The sequence below is a fragment of the Oncorhynchus keta genome, chromosome 18 (genome assembly GCF_023373465.1).
Source record: "Oncorhynchus keta strain PuntledgeMale-10-30-2019 chromosome 18, Oket_V2, whole genome shotgun sequence".
NCBI lineage: Eukaryota > Metazoa > Chordata > Actinopteri > Salmoniformes > Salmonidae > Oncorhynchus > Oncorhynchus keta.
This window is the reverse complement of record NC_068438.1, coordinates 1,931,733-1,948,483: the sequence shown is the minus strand read 5'-3', so window position 1 is coordinate 1,948,483 and position 16,751 is coordinate 1,931,733. Positions and strand designations below refer to the sequence as shown.

General features: G+C 40.3%; 1 protein-coding gene across 1 annotated transcript in view; it reads left to right on the top strand.

The window, feature by feature from the left end:
* Nucleotides 1-303: 303 nt before the first annotated feature.
* The window catches only part of LOC118397034 (protein furry homolog), a 231,669-nt gene continuing 215,221 nt past the window's right edge, over nt 304-16,751 (top strand). Inside the window, exon 1 of the mRNA XM_052467095.1 lies at nt 304-445. The gene's annotated coding sequence lies outside the window, so the exon portion shown is untranslated. The remainder of the gene's footprint in view (nt 446-16,751) is intronic.

The following is a 16,751-nucleotide window of genomic DNA, read 5'->3' as shown; positions in this document are numbered from 1 at the left end:
ACAAAGTATTTTCTGGAAAAAGCAAGTGATCATGCTTTTAAATATTTGGACTGCTGTTCTCTGATTTCAGGTACTCTCTCCTGCCATTGTGCCCTTGAGCAAGGCACTTGACCCCTTAAAAACGGCACTCTATACAGGAGACCGACGGCAACTGCTCTATTCTATTCTATAATATTCTATTCTCCAGAATCAAACTTCTGCTGTTCATTATGCATCATCACTTCTCTGGATGAGTCTGTGGTTGCTAGGGGTGGAACCTGTCTCTGTGCTTTAATAGTGCAGGGAGCAGTGTTGATAGAGAAGGCATCTGAGAGGGAGAGAGAGCGAGAGAGCGAGCGAGCAAGTGCAGTTTTAGGGACCACTGACTGAGACAAGAACTTCGACAACATGTTTGGCAAGGAGATGGACTAAGAACAGAACCAATGAGCACCTGAAACAGTTACAGGTATTTAACATTCTTTCATAAGCGCATTTCTTTATGTATGACATTATCCTTTAGACCATTGTTTTTTGTAAGGATATTTTGCGGGTAAAAAATACTAAAATCACTAATTCTGCAAAAAAGTGTTTAATTTAGGAAATCTGTATTTAAGTATTCCCACAAATAAAAAATAGACATCCCACGGGCACAGACGTCAGTTAAATGCCTATTCCACATAGGTTTAATGTAATTTCATTGAAATCATCCGGAAACAACATTGAATCGAGCAGTGTGTACCCAGTGGGATGTGACTGTGTCTCAATGTAATCAAGGTATGAAATGGTTCTTATTTTTAAATTCGATCTCTTTTTGGGCTTACTTGCCCCCGACCATTCTCCCCGACAAAAATCTAGTTACCTACCCCTGCTTAATACAGTCAGTCATATGATACCGCATGGAAATAGTCACAACATAAATTATTCAAGCTCCTGCAGAAAACAAGATTACATGATAAGTACTTAGTTTATTGTACTTTATCGATATGATAACCAACAGAAAAAACCTTTTGAGTAGAAGTTTGTGAAATGGGGATGAGATGATATTGGTTATGTTGAAATGCTTGCATTATTCATTTGTCATTGCGCATAAAACGTTATTTTAACCCATTTCAAGCAAATGCTTGAAGTGGGCGATCTTGGCAATGACTTTCAAACAGCAAACGCGTGGGTGTATGGTTTTCTTTCAACGTGCTCCAACAATGTTGTTTTCGGTGGAGTGTTGGGTGATTTTAGTTATGATATTCTTTGCCATCATTGTAGGGCTGGTTGACATAGTCTGCAGTACAGTATATGCCATCAATAAGGATGCTATTACCTGCTATTCCTCTTCAAAACACGTCAACCTATTTTGATGATTTATTTAAGAATCTATTTGCATGTGGCAACAAAATTAGTTTTTTGCTTTTACAAGTTACAAAGCACTTGGTTGTAGGCCTAGTCCGTAAAATATTTGATATCAAATAAGCAATAAGGCTGGGGTTGTGGTATGGCCAATATGCCACAGTTGAAGCACTCTTCACACTCTAGGCAAACAGAGATGGTCCGTGTAGGCCGCTACACACTTTACGCAAACTACTCAAACGCAGCATCATTTTTTATGTAGTTCTACATACTTTTGTTCGGCATAATCTTTGGAACGGACCTTAAGGATCCAACCCGTTTTTCCAATTTTCACCTAAAATGACATACCCAAGTCTAAATGCCTGTAGCTCAGGACCTGAAGCAAGGATATGCATATTCTTGATGCCATTTGAAAGGAAACACTTTGAAGTTTGTAGAAATGTGAAATTAATGTAGGAGAATATAACACATTAGATCTGGTAAAATATCATACAAAAAAACTGTGTTTTTTTTGTATTGTACCATCTTTGAAATGCAATAGAAAGGCCTTAATGTATTATTCCAGCCCAGGCGCAATTTAGATTTAGGCCACTAGATGGCAGCAGTGCACGTGCAAAGTTTTTAGACTGATCTGTTCAAAATGTTGTATCAAGACTGCCCAAATGTGCCTAATTGGTTTATTAATACATTTTCAAGTTCATAATTGTGTGCGCTCCTCAAACAATAGCATGGTATTCTTTCACTGTAATTGCTACTGTAAATTGGACAGTGCAGTTCATTTAACAAGAATTTAAGCTTTCTGCCCATATCAGATATTTCATGTTACTTACAACCTCATGCTAATCACATTAGCCTATGTTAGTTTAACTGTCCTGTGTGGGGGACACTGATCCTGTAGAGGTTTTAACCTAAGAGCTGTTATGCACGATGCAATGCGGAATGCCTGGATACAGCCCTTAGACGTGGTATATTTGCCATATACCACAAACCCCTGAGGTGCCTTATTGCTATTATAAACAGGTTATCAACATACTTAGAACAGTAAACAAGTAGTTTTGCTTCATACCCTTGGTATATTTTCTGATATACCACAGCTTTCAGCCAATCAGCATCCAGGAGCCAAACGACCCGGTTTATAATAAGCTATATTTACTGCATTGACTACAATGTAGGCTATATCTTACACACACACACACACACACACACACACACACACACACACACACACACACACACACACACACACACACACACACACACACACACACACACACACACACACACACACACACACACACACACACAATGGTTTCATGAACTAACAGCCCATTCATTATTATTATTTTGAAAAGACAAAGGCTGGAAAAAAATGGTTGAATCAACATTCTTTCCAGATCATTTTAACAAAAAAAATATCTATGTGATGATGTTAAATCAACGTGGAAAACTGATTGGATTTGCAAAAAGTCATCAATGTATTTTTTTTCACCCAACTTTGAACCTAAATCCAATGACAGCTTATTTATTTATTATTATTTCCTGTTCAATTCACATTTGTTGACAACTCAACCTCATGTAAATCAAAACTCGACGTTGAACTAACGTCTGTGCCCAGGAGGTAATGCTTTCCATCCAACAGAAAGACTTTCAAATTCTCACATTTTACTTCATTTATTTAAGAACAGTCATGGTGTAACCTATTTTGATGTCGTGAAATATGAACACACACATTTTTAAATGTAGTTTTATGATAAGATGTTTGCATAATTCATATCCTGATCCATTTAGAAAACTTCAGTAGGTGGTTGAAATGGTCTTTTAGACCATGAGAATATACAACACCGTAGCCCATGCCCCCTACAGCCTTGTGTAGATCTTAAAATATTGCGTATGTTTAAGAAATAAAGTAGGAGACACTCCTTTCCATTTGGTAGGCTGTATGGAATATTAGCCATATTGCTTACACATACTGTATCCAGTTCTCCTAAATCTACAGAAGTGTCTAGGGGTAGGGGCTAGGGAGTGTTTATGGACAGGGCCATTGACTACCTTGCCAAAATACCCTCAAGCCCTTCCCTGTAAAAAAAGGGTGAAATAAATAGTGTGCTATATTGTTCAGAGGCTCTGATTAAAACCTATTCAATCCATAATGACCTTTGGTGTCACTTGATATGGCTGTCGCCCACTGGTGTCCGTGGGTCGACTGTCCAATTTAAGCCAACAGGTGACTTTCCTTTCCTTTTCAAAATGGAAGACAGTAGCTGTGTTCGAATACCCATACTAACATACTGTATACTACATTCTTAATAAGTATTACTTCTTCCAGACACAAATGAGCAAATGAGAGAACACCTCACTCTGAACATTTTACTTTCCCTAACTGCTTAGGCAGTTTTCATGTTATCCAGAGTGTTGGTGACTGCTGCTGGTAACAATTTATTTATGCTTTTTTGCCAACATTTACTTCACTGGCCACATTCAACGGGTGTTGAGCGTTAGTAAATTCATCAGTTTATTCTGTGCACTTGCTCAGTCAGACGAGAGTGCTCTGAAATTGGAGTAGATAGTCAGAGTGAATTTATGAACACACCCTAACCACTATACTACTTAGCTAAGCTATGAATGACGTGAATAATCATGTCAATAAACATTGGGTAGTTAGTTAGATAGCATAAAGTAAATATACTGGCAAGTTTGATGTATTAGTAACCAACTAACGTAGGTAGCTAACATACCCGGTACAAACTCCTGTAGTGATATGCTATGCGGTTCGTAAGAATAGTGTAGCTAACAAATTCGGGCGGCAGGGTAGCCTAGTAGCCAACATAATGGGGCGGCAGGGTAGCCTAGTAGTTAGAGTGTTGCCCCTGAACAGGCACTGTTCCTAGGCTGTCGTTGAAAATAAGAATTTGTTCTTTAACTGACTTGCCTAGTTAAATAAAAATTAAATAAATCATCTGTAACGTAACTTGTTTGAAAAGTAATTACTTTTCTCAACATGTTATTAACATTTGTCCTAATTAGTTAAAGCAACGAATTTGTATCCGCTCTCGTCGGACTTCAGCTGCATATTTTCTGCCATTTTCTTCAAATCTGAAAATGCCACACCCATTTTCTGAAGAATTGCATTATGGGCCCTAAAAATACGGAAATATTGTCCATTGCTTGTATACGTCTTTTTTAAAAATGTAGTACGACATCCAGGAACTTTTGACATACTAACCATATCTACACTATGGCTAATAAGCATACTTTATACTCAATTTACATCAGAAATAGTACGGTTAGTGCGGTTAGTATGAGTATTCGAACACAGCTAGTGAGTGCTTGGTAACCTCTAACTGGATAGGCTGCTCGGTGGCGAGGGCTGAGATGATGTTTTTTCATCTCAATTGCCTAAAGTGGCTTCCTCTCCTCAATAATTTCAATTAGATTCCTCTGTACGTATCCTTTGATGGGCTCATCTCAATAGTCTAAAGTTGCTTCCTCCTCTCCTTGTCTCCTTTCCTGCACTGATGTAAATGTTCTGGACAGGTCAGAGCAAGGTCATCTTGGTAGGCTTCAAACATATTTACAGTACCAGTCAAAAAAATGTACTGACAGCTTTGCACACTCTTGGCATTCTCTCAACCAGCTTCATGAGGTAGTCACCTGGAATGCATTTCAATTAACAGGTGTAATTTGTGGATTTTCTTTCTTTCTTAATGCGTTTGAGCCAATCAGTTGTGTTATGACAAGGTAAGGGTGGTATAGAGAAGATAGCCCTATTTGGTAAAAGACCAAGTCCATATTATGGCAAGAACAGCTCAAATAAGCACAGATAAATGACAGCCCATCATTACTTTAAGACATGAATGTCAGTCAAGAAAGTTTCTAGAAGTGCAGTCACAAAAACCATCAAGCGCTATGATGAAACTGGCTCTCATGAGGACCGCCACAGGAATGGAAGACCCAGAGTTACCTCTGCTGCAGAGGATAGGTTTTTAGAGTTACCAGCCTCAGAGACTGCAGCCCAAATAAATGCTTCACAGAGTTCAAGTAACAGACACATCTTAACAAAAGAAGACTGTGTGAATCAGGCCTTCATGGTTGAATTGCTGAAAAGAAACCAGTACTAAAGGACAACAATAATAAGAAGAGACTTGCTTGGGCAGAGAAACACGAGCAATGGACATTAGACCATTGGAAATCTGTCCTTTGGGCCCTTTGAGTCCAAATTTGAGATTTTTCTTTCCAACCGCCCTGTCTTTGTGAGAAGCAGAGTAGGTGAATGGATGATCTCCGCATGTGTGGTTCCCACTGTGAAGCATGGAGGAGGAGGTGGGACGGTAGCTTGGCTACCATAGAATTCTGCAGCGATACGCCATCACATCTGGTTTCGGCTTAGTGTGACTATCATTTGTTTTTCAACAGGACAATGACCCAAAACACACCTCCAGGCTGTGTAAGGGCTATTTGACCAAGGAGAGTGATGGAGTGCCGCATTACATGACCTGGCCTCCACAATCACGCGACCTCAACCCAATTGAGATGGTTTTGTATGAGTCGGATCGCAGAGTGAAGGAAAAGCAGCCAACAAGTGCTCAGCATATGTGGGAACTCCTTCAAGACTGTTGAAAAAGCATTCCTCATGAAGCTGGTTGAGAAAATGCCAAGAGTGTGCATAGCAGTCAACAAGGCAAAGGGCGGCTACTTCTAATCTTTAATATATTTTGATTTGTTTAACACTTTTTTTGTTACGACAGTTGAAGTCGGTAGTTTACATACTGTACACTTAGGTTGGAGTCATTAAAACTCGTTTTTCAACCACTCCACAAATTTCATTTCAACAAACTATAGTTTTGGCAAGTCGGTAAGGACATCTATTTGGTGCATGACACAAGTAATTTTTCCAAAAATACTTTAGAGACAGATTATTCCACTTATAATTCACTGTATCACAATTCCAGTGGGTCAGACGTTTGCATACACTAAGTTGGCTGTACCTTTAAACAGCTTTAAAAATTCAACAAAAAGATGTCATGGCTTTAGAAGCTTCTGCTGGGCTGGTCAATTGGAAGTGTACCTGTGGATGTATTTCAAGGCCTACCTTCAAACTCAGTGCCTCTTTGTTTGACATCATGGGAAAATCAAAAGAAATCAGCCAAGATCTCAGAAAAAAATTGTAGACCTCCACAAGTCTGGTTCATCCTTGGGAGCAATTTCCAAATGCCTGAAGGTACCACGTTCATCTGTACGAACAATAGTACGCAAGTAGAAACACCATGGGACCACGCAGCCGTCATACTGCTTAGGAAGGAGACGCGTTCTGTCTCCTAGAGATGAACGTACTTTGGTGCGAAAAGTGCAAATCAATCCCAGAACAACAGCAAAGGACGTTGTGAAGATGCTGGAGGAAACAGGTACAACAATATCTATATCCACAGTAAAACAAGTCCTATATCGACATAACCTTAAATGCCGCTCAGCAAGGAAGAAGCCACAGCTCTAAAACCGCCATAAAAAAGCCAGACTACGGTTTGCAACTGCACATGGGGACAAAGATTGTACTTTTCTGAGAAATGTCCTCTGTTCTGATTAAACAAAAATAGAACTGTTTGGCTATAATGACCATCGCTGTGTTTGGAGGAACAAGGGGGAGGCTTGCAAGCCAAAGAACACCATCCCAACCGTGAAGCACGAGGGTGGCAGCATCATGTTGTGTAGGTGCTTTGCTGCATGAGGGACTTCACAAAATAGATGGCATCACGAGGAAAGGACAATTATGTGGATATATTGAAGCAACATCTCAAGACATCAGTTAGAGCTTGGTTGCAAATGGGTGTTCCAAATAAACAATGACCCCAAGCATACTTCCTAAATTGTGGCAAAATGGCTTAAGAACAACAAAGCCACAGTATTGGAGTGGCCATCACAAAGCCCTGACCTCAATTCTATAGAAAATATGTGGGCAGAACTGAAAAAGTGTGTGCGAGCAAAGAGGCCTACAAACCTGACTCAGTTACACCAGCTTTGTCAGAAGGAATGGGCCAAAATACAGTGGTGATCCTAATTGACCTAAAGACAGGGAATTTTTACTTGGATTAAATGTCAGGAATTGTGACAAACTGAGATTAAATGTATTTTGCTAAGGTGAATGTGAGCTTCCGACTTCAACTATACATTATTCCATTTGATGTCTTCACTATTTTTCTACAATAGTACACAGCATTGTGCCAGATCTTCAGTTTCTTGTCAATTTCTCGCATGGAATACCCTTAATTTCTCAGAACAAGTCACGATTTTCAGAAGATAGTACTTTGTTTCTGGCCATTTTGAACCTGTAAGAACCCGCAAATGCTGATGCTCCAGATACTCAACTTGTCTAAAGAAGGTCCGTTTTATTGCTTCTTTAATTAGCACAACAGTTTTCATCTGTGCTAAAAGGGTTTACTAATGATCAATTAGCCTTTTAAAATTATAAACTAGGATTAGCTAACACAATGTGGAACACAGGAGTGATGGTTGCTGATAATGAGCCTCTGTACGACTATCTAGATATTCCATTAAAATCCACAATTTCCAGCTACAATAGTCATTTACAACATTAACAATGTCTACACTGTATTTCTGATTGACTTGATGTCATTTTAATGGACAAAAAATGTGATTTTCTTTCAAAACAAGGACATTTCCATGTGACCCCAAACTTTTGATCGGAAGTGTACATGCATGCATACACATAAATACATACATACACACATAAATACATACATATAAACATACATACATACATGCATATAAATGCATACATATATATACACATCTTTTAAAAAAAATGTATTTTCCTTAATTACTTTCTAACTCTACCACCCATCCCTTAAACTAGTGACTGGTACTATAGATAAAGATCTTGTGTTTTCACAAGGAAAGGAGATTAGGAGAGGAAGCCACCCTCACCATTGAGATGCAGCCATAGTGTCTAGCGTGCGAAGCCCCTGGCTGATAATAGATAGGTAGCATCGGGACAGGTGGACAGGTGTGCTGTGACGGCCTCTATGCAGCAAGTGAATGGTACTATTGTCTGATAACCCTGCTGAGAGAGAACATTGCCAGGGAGTAGGGAACTATCTGTTTAATAATTACTTGCTTCATCTTAGGTAAGGCCTGTTTCAGTGATCAGCTGTGCCCAGTATTTGTTTAATAAGTTATTGGTTTTCCTTGTAGCCTAGTAGCAAGGCTATCATGTTAGGAATGTAAATGCTACTGTGAAGTATTTAAAAAAAAAATATATATATATATATATATATATTTACCTTTGTTTAACTATGTATGACAAGTATACTGTATATAAGCAGGTAATATCAGTCATACTGTCAGTCAGTCAGTTAGTTAATCAGTGAGTTTGTCTGTCCGTTCATTTGTTCGTTAGTTCATTCATTCAGTCGTGATGATAGTTAGTTCGTGATACTAGTGCTGTTGGTGTGTGCTTTGGAGAGCAGGTGGGCCGGTGGGAGGAGGGAATGTATGTTTCTAGAGCCCCAGGTGAAGTGTCCCCCATCCTAACCTTAAGCATTGGTGCAGGAATTGCTAAACTGACTCAAGATCAGCGTCTAGGGGCAACTTCGACCTACTCCATTTCTAGATGGGTTCATAAGGTCATGGTTTACCATTGAGGGCAGGTAAAATGAGAGTCTTGATGAGACGTTGCCTATTAGCTTGTCATCACGGAATGTCTGTCTTTCAAGCATGCATCACATTCCCCAAGTCCTCCTTTGAAGAACCACTGTGAGAGACTCAGGAGCAACAGATGAACCAAGACATTCTACATCCAGTAGGAGTCCAGTCATGGTCCTGTGTGGCTCAGTTGGTAAGACTGTGTAGGACTAGTTGTGGGGATTTCCCACAGGGATCACAAATACATACTCAAAATATACACACTCAAAATATACACACTCAAAATCTACGCACTCACTATGTCACTTTGCAATACATTAACGTGTCTTCTAAATGGTGTATATTAGACATGTTAGTCTCAATAACTTTACCCAATTGTATCTAATGACAAACTCGATATTTCAAATAGGATTACAGTAGGACAGTTAGTGTATCATTTTGTCGACAGCTTTGAGCTGACTGGATGTTTTGTGTTTGTCGCGCCATTCTCTGTAAAGTTAGTTGACCTTATATGAGCTTGTACTAACATTAGCTCGATATCAATTATTCACCAGGCTAGCTGCTTGTGCTACTGCTGCTCCCCATGGAAACAGCTTGAACAGGGCTTTATGTGTCTGAAAGAGTTGGTTTCGCTGACCATACTGAAGTGTGCTCTGTTTTGCCAATCTGTCAGAGAGAAATTGTTGTGTTGTCTGTCAGGCATTATATATTACACTTAATTTGTACACTAGAGAGCACTACAATTTGGGTCATGGGTCACTGGTGACACAGTATATACAGTGTATTCGGAAAGTATTCAGACCCCTTGACTTTTTCCACATTTTGTTATGTTACAGCCTTATTCTAAAATGGATTAAATCGTATTTTCCCACTCCATTTTCCCACAATACCCCATAATGACACAGCAAAAACAGGTTTTTAAAACAGTTTGCAAATATAATAATTTGTAATAATCAGTAATTTGTTGAAGAACCTTTGGCATCAATTACAGCCTTGAGTCTTCTTGGGTATGACGCTACCAGCTTGGCACACCTGTATTTGGGGTGTTTCTCACATTCTTCTCTGCAGATCCTCTCAAGCTCTGTCAGGTTGGATGGGGAGTGTCGCTGCACAGCTATTTCCAGGTCTCTCCAGAGATGTTCGATTTAGTTCAGTCCTGGCTCTGACTGGGCCATTCAAGGACATTCCGAGACTTGTCCCGAAGCCACTCCTGTGTTGTTTTGGGGACCAGATGATCTTGTTTGTCATGGTCAGAGAGTCCTTTAGGTGCCTTTTGGCCAACTCCAAGCAGGCTTTCATGTGCCTTTTACTGAGGAGTGGCTTCCGTCTGGCCACTCTACGATAAAGGCCTGATTGGTGGAGTGCCACAGAGATGGTTGTCCTTCTCTGTACCACACGTGGACTTCAATCAAGTTGTAGAAACATCTCTAGGATGATCAATGGAAACAGGATGCACCTGAGCTCAATTTCAAGTCTCGTAGTAAAAGGGTCTGAATACTTATGTAAATAAGGTATTTCAGTTTTACATTTTTTATATATTTGCAACATTTTCTAAAAAACATTTTTTTCTTTGTCATTATGGGGTATTTTTTGTAGATTAAAGAGGTTAATGGTTTTTTTTAATGCAATTTTAGAACAAGGCTGTAACGTAACAATATGTGGAAAAGGGAAAGGGTCTGAATACTTTCTGAATGCACTGCACACTCTGTGATTAGTTCCAGTATCTCAGAAACGGCTGGCCTCCTGGGCTTTAAACGCACGACAGTGTCTTTCTTGGGTTTTCCCGAAAAACATCCAGTCAACATTATACTTGTGGGCGAAAACAGCTCATTGATTAGAGGGCTTGAAGTAGCATGGCAAGAATCGTGCAAGCTAACAGGCGGAACACAAACAGGCACATAACGGTGCAGTACAACAGAGGTGTGCAGAATGCCATCTCTGAAAGCACAATTCCTCGATCCTTGTCACGGATGGGCTATTGCAGCAGATGACCACACCGGGTTCCACACCTATCAGCTAAAAACAAGAAGTGGCTCCAGTGGGCACGCAATCAGCACTGGACCAGTGAGGAGTGGAAAAACATTGCCTGGTCCAAGGAATCCCGGTTTCTGTTGCGTCATGCTGTTGCGTCATGCTGAGTTAAGGATTTATGTAAGCTGCATGAGTCCTCCAGGAAGTGGGATGCACAGGGTTGGATAGAGAGCATACTGTTCTTGCCTAGCCCAGCTTCTAGACATGGATTGTACAGTATACCTTGTGAGTTATTTGCCGACCCGTGCCTGTTCGGCGACCATGTTCCCATGACAGAGGTAATATCCATGGACCGTTCTGATGAGAAGGTTGTAGTGCCCGGGAAAGAATTTCATCCAAGACAAGATCGTGTTACCATTTATATAATGAATATGAATTCGGGGGGCTAAAATGATTAAATATTAAACATACAAAAAAATGTTGAGTCAGAATCAAAAATAGTCCTTTTTACAGTATCTCTATTGATGCTGTGCAAACAGGAATGTGGCCATGATGACAATACAGGGTTCATTGGAGCTTTTGTCCTATCCACTTGTTTGACAGTTGAGGGCGCTCTACCACCATAGCATAATGAATACTCTACATTTACATATGACTTGATTGTAGAGGTTGTGCTGGTTTTAGGCGTAAGTCAGCAGAACCAGTCAACGGAACTCACTGCATTTATGTCAACAGAACTTACTCCAGTAATCACTCTGTTCAAAACCAATTAAGGTACCAACACTAATATGCATTCCAGGTGACTACCTCATGAAGCTGGAAGAGAGAATGACAAGAGTGTGCAAAGATGTCATCAAGGCAAAGGGTGGCTATTTGAAGAATCTCAAATGTAAAATATATATAGATTTGTTTTACACTTTTTTGGTTACTACATGATTCCATATGTTTTATTTAATAGTTCTGATGTCTTCACTATTATTCTACATAGTTGAAAATAGTAAAAATTAAGAAAAACCCTTGAATAAGTACTGTAGGTGTACTAAAACTTTTCACTGGTAATGTGCTGTGAGTGATAAATCAAAAACTACCTTCAGGATGCAGTTCAGGTGGACATCATGCTACATTACATATTTCTGTTGTTTTCTTAATAATATCTAAATGATAGTCTCAACCATTTGGATGGTTGTTTTCCAGAATGCCTGAAGCAAACTGGAAATGTAGGTGCCTTCAAAAACAATTTTGTTACACATACAGTTAGCAACAGAGGGGGAGACAGGCAAGTGGGAGTACAGTAGGAAGGGTAAACATGGGGATTGAACCACAGTCTACGGTGGGGAATACAGTCATGGCCAAAAGTTTTGAGAATGACACAAGTATTAATTTCCACAAAGTTTGCTGCTTCAGTGTCTTTAGATATTTTTGTCAGATGTTACTATGGAATACTAAGTATAATTACAAGTATTTCATAAGTGTCAAAGGCTTTTATTGACAATTACATGAAGTTGATGCAAAGAGTCAATATTTCCAGTGTATTTCATGGCCTCTACAATCCGCCCTGGCATGCTGTCAATTAAATTCTGGGCCACATCCTGACTGATGGCAGCCCATTCTTGCATAATCAATGCTTGGAGTTTGTCAGAATTTGTGGGGTTTTGTTTGTCCACCCGCCTCTTGAGGATTGACCACACGTTCTCAATGGGATTAAGGTCTTGGGAGTTTCCTGGCCATGGACCCATAATATCTATGTTTTGCTCCACTTAGTTATCACTTTTGCCTTATGGCAAGGTGCTCCATCATGCTGGAAAAGGCATTGTTTGTCACCAAACTGTTCCTGGACGGTTGGGAGGATACTCTCGGAGGATGTGTTGGTACCATTCTTTATTCGTGGCTGTGTTCTTAGGCAAAATTGTGAGTGAGCCCACTCTATTGGCTGAGAAGCAACCACACACATGAATGGTCTCAGGATGCTTTACTGTTGGCATGACACAGGACTGATGGTAGCACTCACCTTGTCTTCTCCATACAAGCTTTTTTTCTGGATGCCCCAAACAATCGGAAAGGGGATTCATCAGAGAAAATGACTTTACCCCTTCTTTTGAAGCTTACAGTCTGTTAATCGAACTCAATCAGCATGACAGAGTGATCTCCAGCCTTGTCCTCGTCAACACACACCTGTGTTAACAAGAGAATCACTGACATGATGTCAGCTGGTCCTTTTGTGGCAGGGCTGAAATGCAGTGGAAATGTTTTTTGGGATTCAGTTCATTTGCATGCAATTCATCTGATCACTCTTCATAACATTCTGGAGTATGTGCAAATTGCCATCATACAAACTGAGGCAGCAGACTTTGTGAAAATTAATATTTGTGTCATTCTCAAAACATTTTGCCACGACTGTAGTATATGACTAGGTGTATTACCGCTGGAGCATTACCGCTTGACCACAGGCTCTACTCAAATAATTTTCAATTTTGGCTTACCTGGGTCCCGAGTTGGTTCCTTGAAGGAGCATATATCAAATCAACCCACATTTTATTGGTCTCATACACGTGTTTAGCAGATGTTAATGCGGGTGTAGCGAAATGCTTGTGCTTCTATTTTAAACAGTGCAGCAATATCTAACAAGTAATATCTAACAAGTTCACAACATATGCCCAATACACACACACATCTAAGTAAACAATGGAATTAAGAATATATAAATATATGGACGAGCAATGTCAGTGCGGCAGAGACTAAGATACAGTAGAATAGTATAGAATACAGTATATACATATGAGATGAGTAATGCAAGATATGTAAACATTATTAAAGTGGCATTATTAAAGTGACTAGTGTTCTATTCAGTAATGAAGAAATCCAACCAGCGGAACTCCTGTCGCGGTGCTGTGCTCCTCATATCAATATGTAAATATCAGCGACGCGCAGGTTACGGCGAGAGCAACTATGACTCTCTTAAGTTAAGGTGGAAAATAATTTCACGTCTGTGAATATAGGCAGCAGCCTCTCTGTGCTGGTAATGGCTATTTAACAGTCTTATGGCCTTGAGATAGAAGCTTTTTCAGGCTCTGTGTGCCAGCTTTGATGCACCTGTACTGACCTTGCCTTCTGGATGATAGCGGGGTGAACAGGCAGAGGCTCGGGTGGTTGTTGTCCTTGATCTTTTTGGCCTTACTGTAAAATCGGGTGCTGTAAGTGTCCTGGAGGGCCAGGTAGTTTTCCCCGGTGATGCGTTGTGCGGTGCTCACCACCCTCTGGGGAGCCCTGCGGTTGTGGGCGGTGCAGCTGCCGTACCAGGCGGTGATAAAGCCTGACAGGATGCTCTCAATTGTGCATCTGTAAAAGTTTGTGATGGTGGGTACAACATCTCCTATACACTTCCTGATCAACTCAGTTACCGTTTCAGTGAATTCTTCAATATTATTCTCACAAGCTACCCAGAACATTTGTTTACATTTTGCTAATACAGGCCAATTGACAAATGTTTCACTAGTTGAGGCCTCTCTCGATCGCTGTTCTCGTCATTTTATCTCAACATGTTCACCCAATACATTTTAAGAAAGTTTAAGTTCATTTACTGCATTCTATACCATTTACAAACTCAAAAATGCTATTTCGAGAGCTGCAAAAACAATCAAAAATGACAGCAGCCATTATCACATTGGTTGCTGTAGCTTCATTCACCTAGGTATTTGTAGTATTTGTAGTATTCTAGGTCCATTCTAGGTCTAGAGTAGTGATGCTAGTTGGGCGGGAGGGTGCGGGCAGCAAATCAGTTGAAGAGCATGTACTTAGTTTTACTTGCATTTAAAAGCAGTTGGAGGCCACAGAAAGAGTGTTGTATGGCGTTGAAACTCTTTTGGAGGTTTGTTAGCACAGTGTCGTCTGCGCAGAGGTTGATCAGAGAATCGCCAGCAGCAAGAGCTACGTCATTGATATATACAGAGAAAAGAGTCGGCCTGAGAATTGAACCCTGTGGCACCCCCATAGACTGCCAGATGTCTTGACAACAGGCCCTCCGATTTGACACACTGAACTCTATCTGAGAAGCAGTTGGTTAACCAGGCGAGGCAGTCATTTGAGAAGCCAAGGCTAATGAGTGTGCCGATAAGAATGCGGTCATTGACAGAGTTGAAAGCCTTGGCCAGGTCGATGAAGACGGCTGCACAGTACTGTCTTTTATCAATGGCGGTTATTATCTCGTTTAGAACCTTGAGCGTGCCTGAGGTGCACCCAGGACCAGCTTGGAAACCAGATTGCATAGCGGAGAAGGTACAGTGGGATTTGAAAATGTCAGGGATCTGCTTATTGGCTTTCAAACATTTTAGAAAAGAAGGGCAGGATGGACAGGGAAGGGGGCAATTCGGTTTTCAAATCAGTTGATTCAGGAAGTGAATGGAAATTAAATGTATGAATTGAATGGTTTTCTATGAGGATTTTTCCAAATCTAATTTCCAATTCACTTCCTGAATTGAAAACTGAACTGACCCCAACAGCAGTGAATCTCTCTCAGATAACAGTAGTTTGGGGCGACGGCCCAAATGGCACCTTATTCATAGGGAATAGGGTACCGTTTGGGATGAAGTTTGGATTTCAGAAGGAGTGTCCTAACAGGTCTTTACTGTAAACATGTCAGTGTTGTGGTTATCACACTGCCTGGCCCCAGGAGGTAACTAACTGTGTGCCATTCCTAAAGCTTCCTGCTTATTTGAAAACACAAACATTGACATGGGGTAGAATAAACAAGATTAGGGGACAATATTTCTTTGAGATACAGTGCTTGTATCAGTCTTGAAATGTTTAAAATACCAGAGATAGATACCGAAATGTAATAACCTCAACAGGAGTATTTGTGGAAAGTTAGTGGACAGTAGAAAAACAGAGGCACTTGCACACAGATAGAGATCAGTGGGAGTTCTGCTGGTGTGTGTGTGTGTGTGTGTGTGTGTGTGTGTGTGTGTGTGTGTGTGTGTGTGTGTGTGTGTGTGTGTGTGTGTGTGTGTGTGTGTGTGTGTGTGGGTTGGGTGGGTGCGTTTCTTAGTGATTGGTTTGACTCATAACCCGTGTTCTCCTGGGTGCGCTTATATCCTCGTTGTGAGCTGGTTGAATAAGAGAAAACAATGCCTAAAAAAATCCATAAATGTATAATTCTAAGTCATATCTATAGGCCACATTGAGTTTTTTTTTATCTGCCATTAGTGCGTAAGCCTAAGCTTTCGGGCCTAACTATATGTGCGCCGCTGGCACATTGGACGCTATTCTGTTTCTCAACAATGCTGCAAAAGAAAGGAAGACTAAGTAGGCCATTATAGCCTCAAAATGTAATGGTTCAATAAATTAAATGGCAAAAGTAGCCTAATTGCACAGTGCATTTTCACAAAAGCATGCGCAATGTGGGATTTATTATTTGATTTATTTTTCACAAAAGCATGTGCAAAGGTGTACATTTTGGCTATTGTTTGACATTTTTTTTGTTTCAGTGAAACATTAGTCTACTGTTCAATAGGCCTACATTTTACAGTAGGGTAGCACTCCAGGAACAACGTTAGGCAGCCATGCATTCAGCTGTCCTCTAAATATAGAACTATGCAAAAAAAGGCATTACAGGTATTGGATATGGGAAAGTATACTTCAAATGTTTGAACTCAACACACCTCTTAGCTAGTTGGGCTAACAGAAAAGTGTGCACAGGTGTCTTAAGTTGCATCCCAAATAGCTCCCTGTACCCTTTATAGTGCACGAGTTTTGATCAGTGTCCATAGGGCTTTGGTCAAAAGCGTCCGCATTAGTTTCAAAAGTGGTTC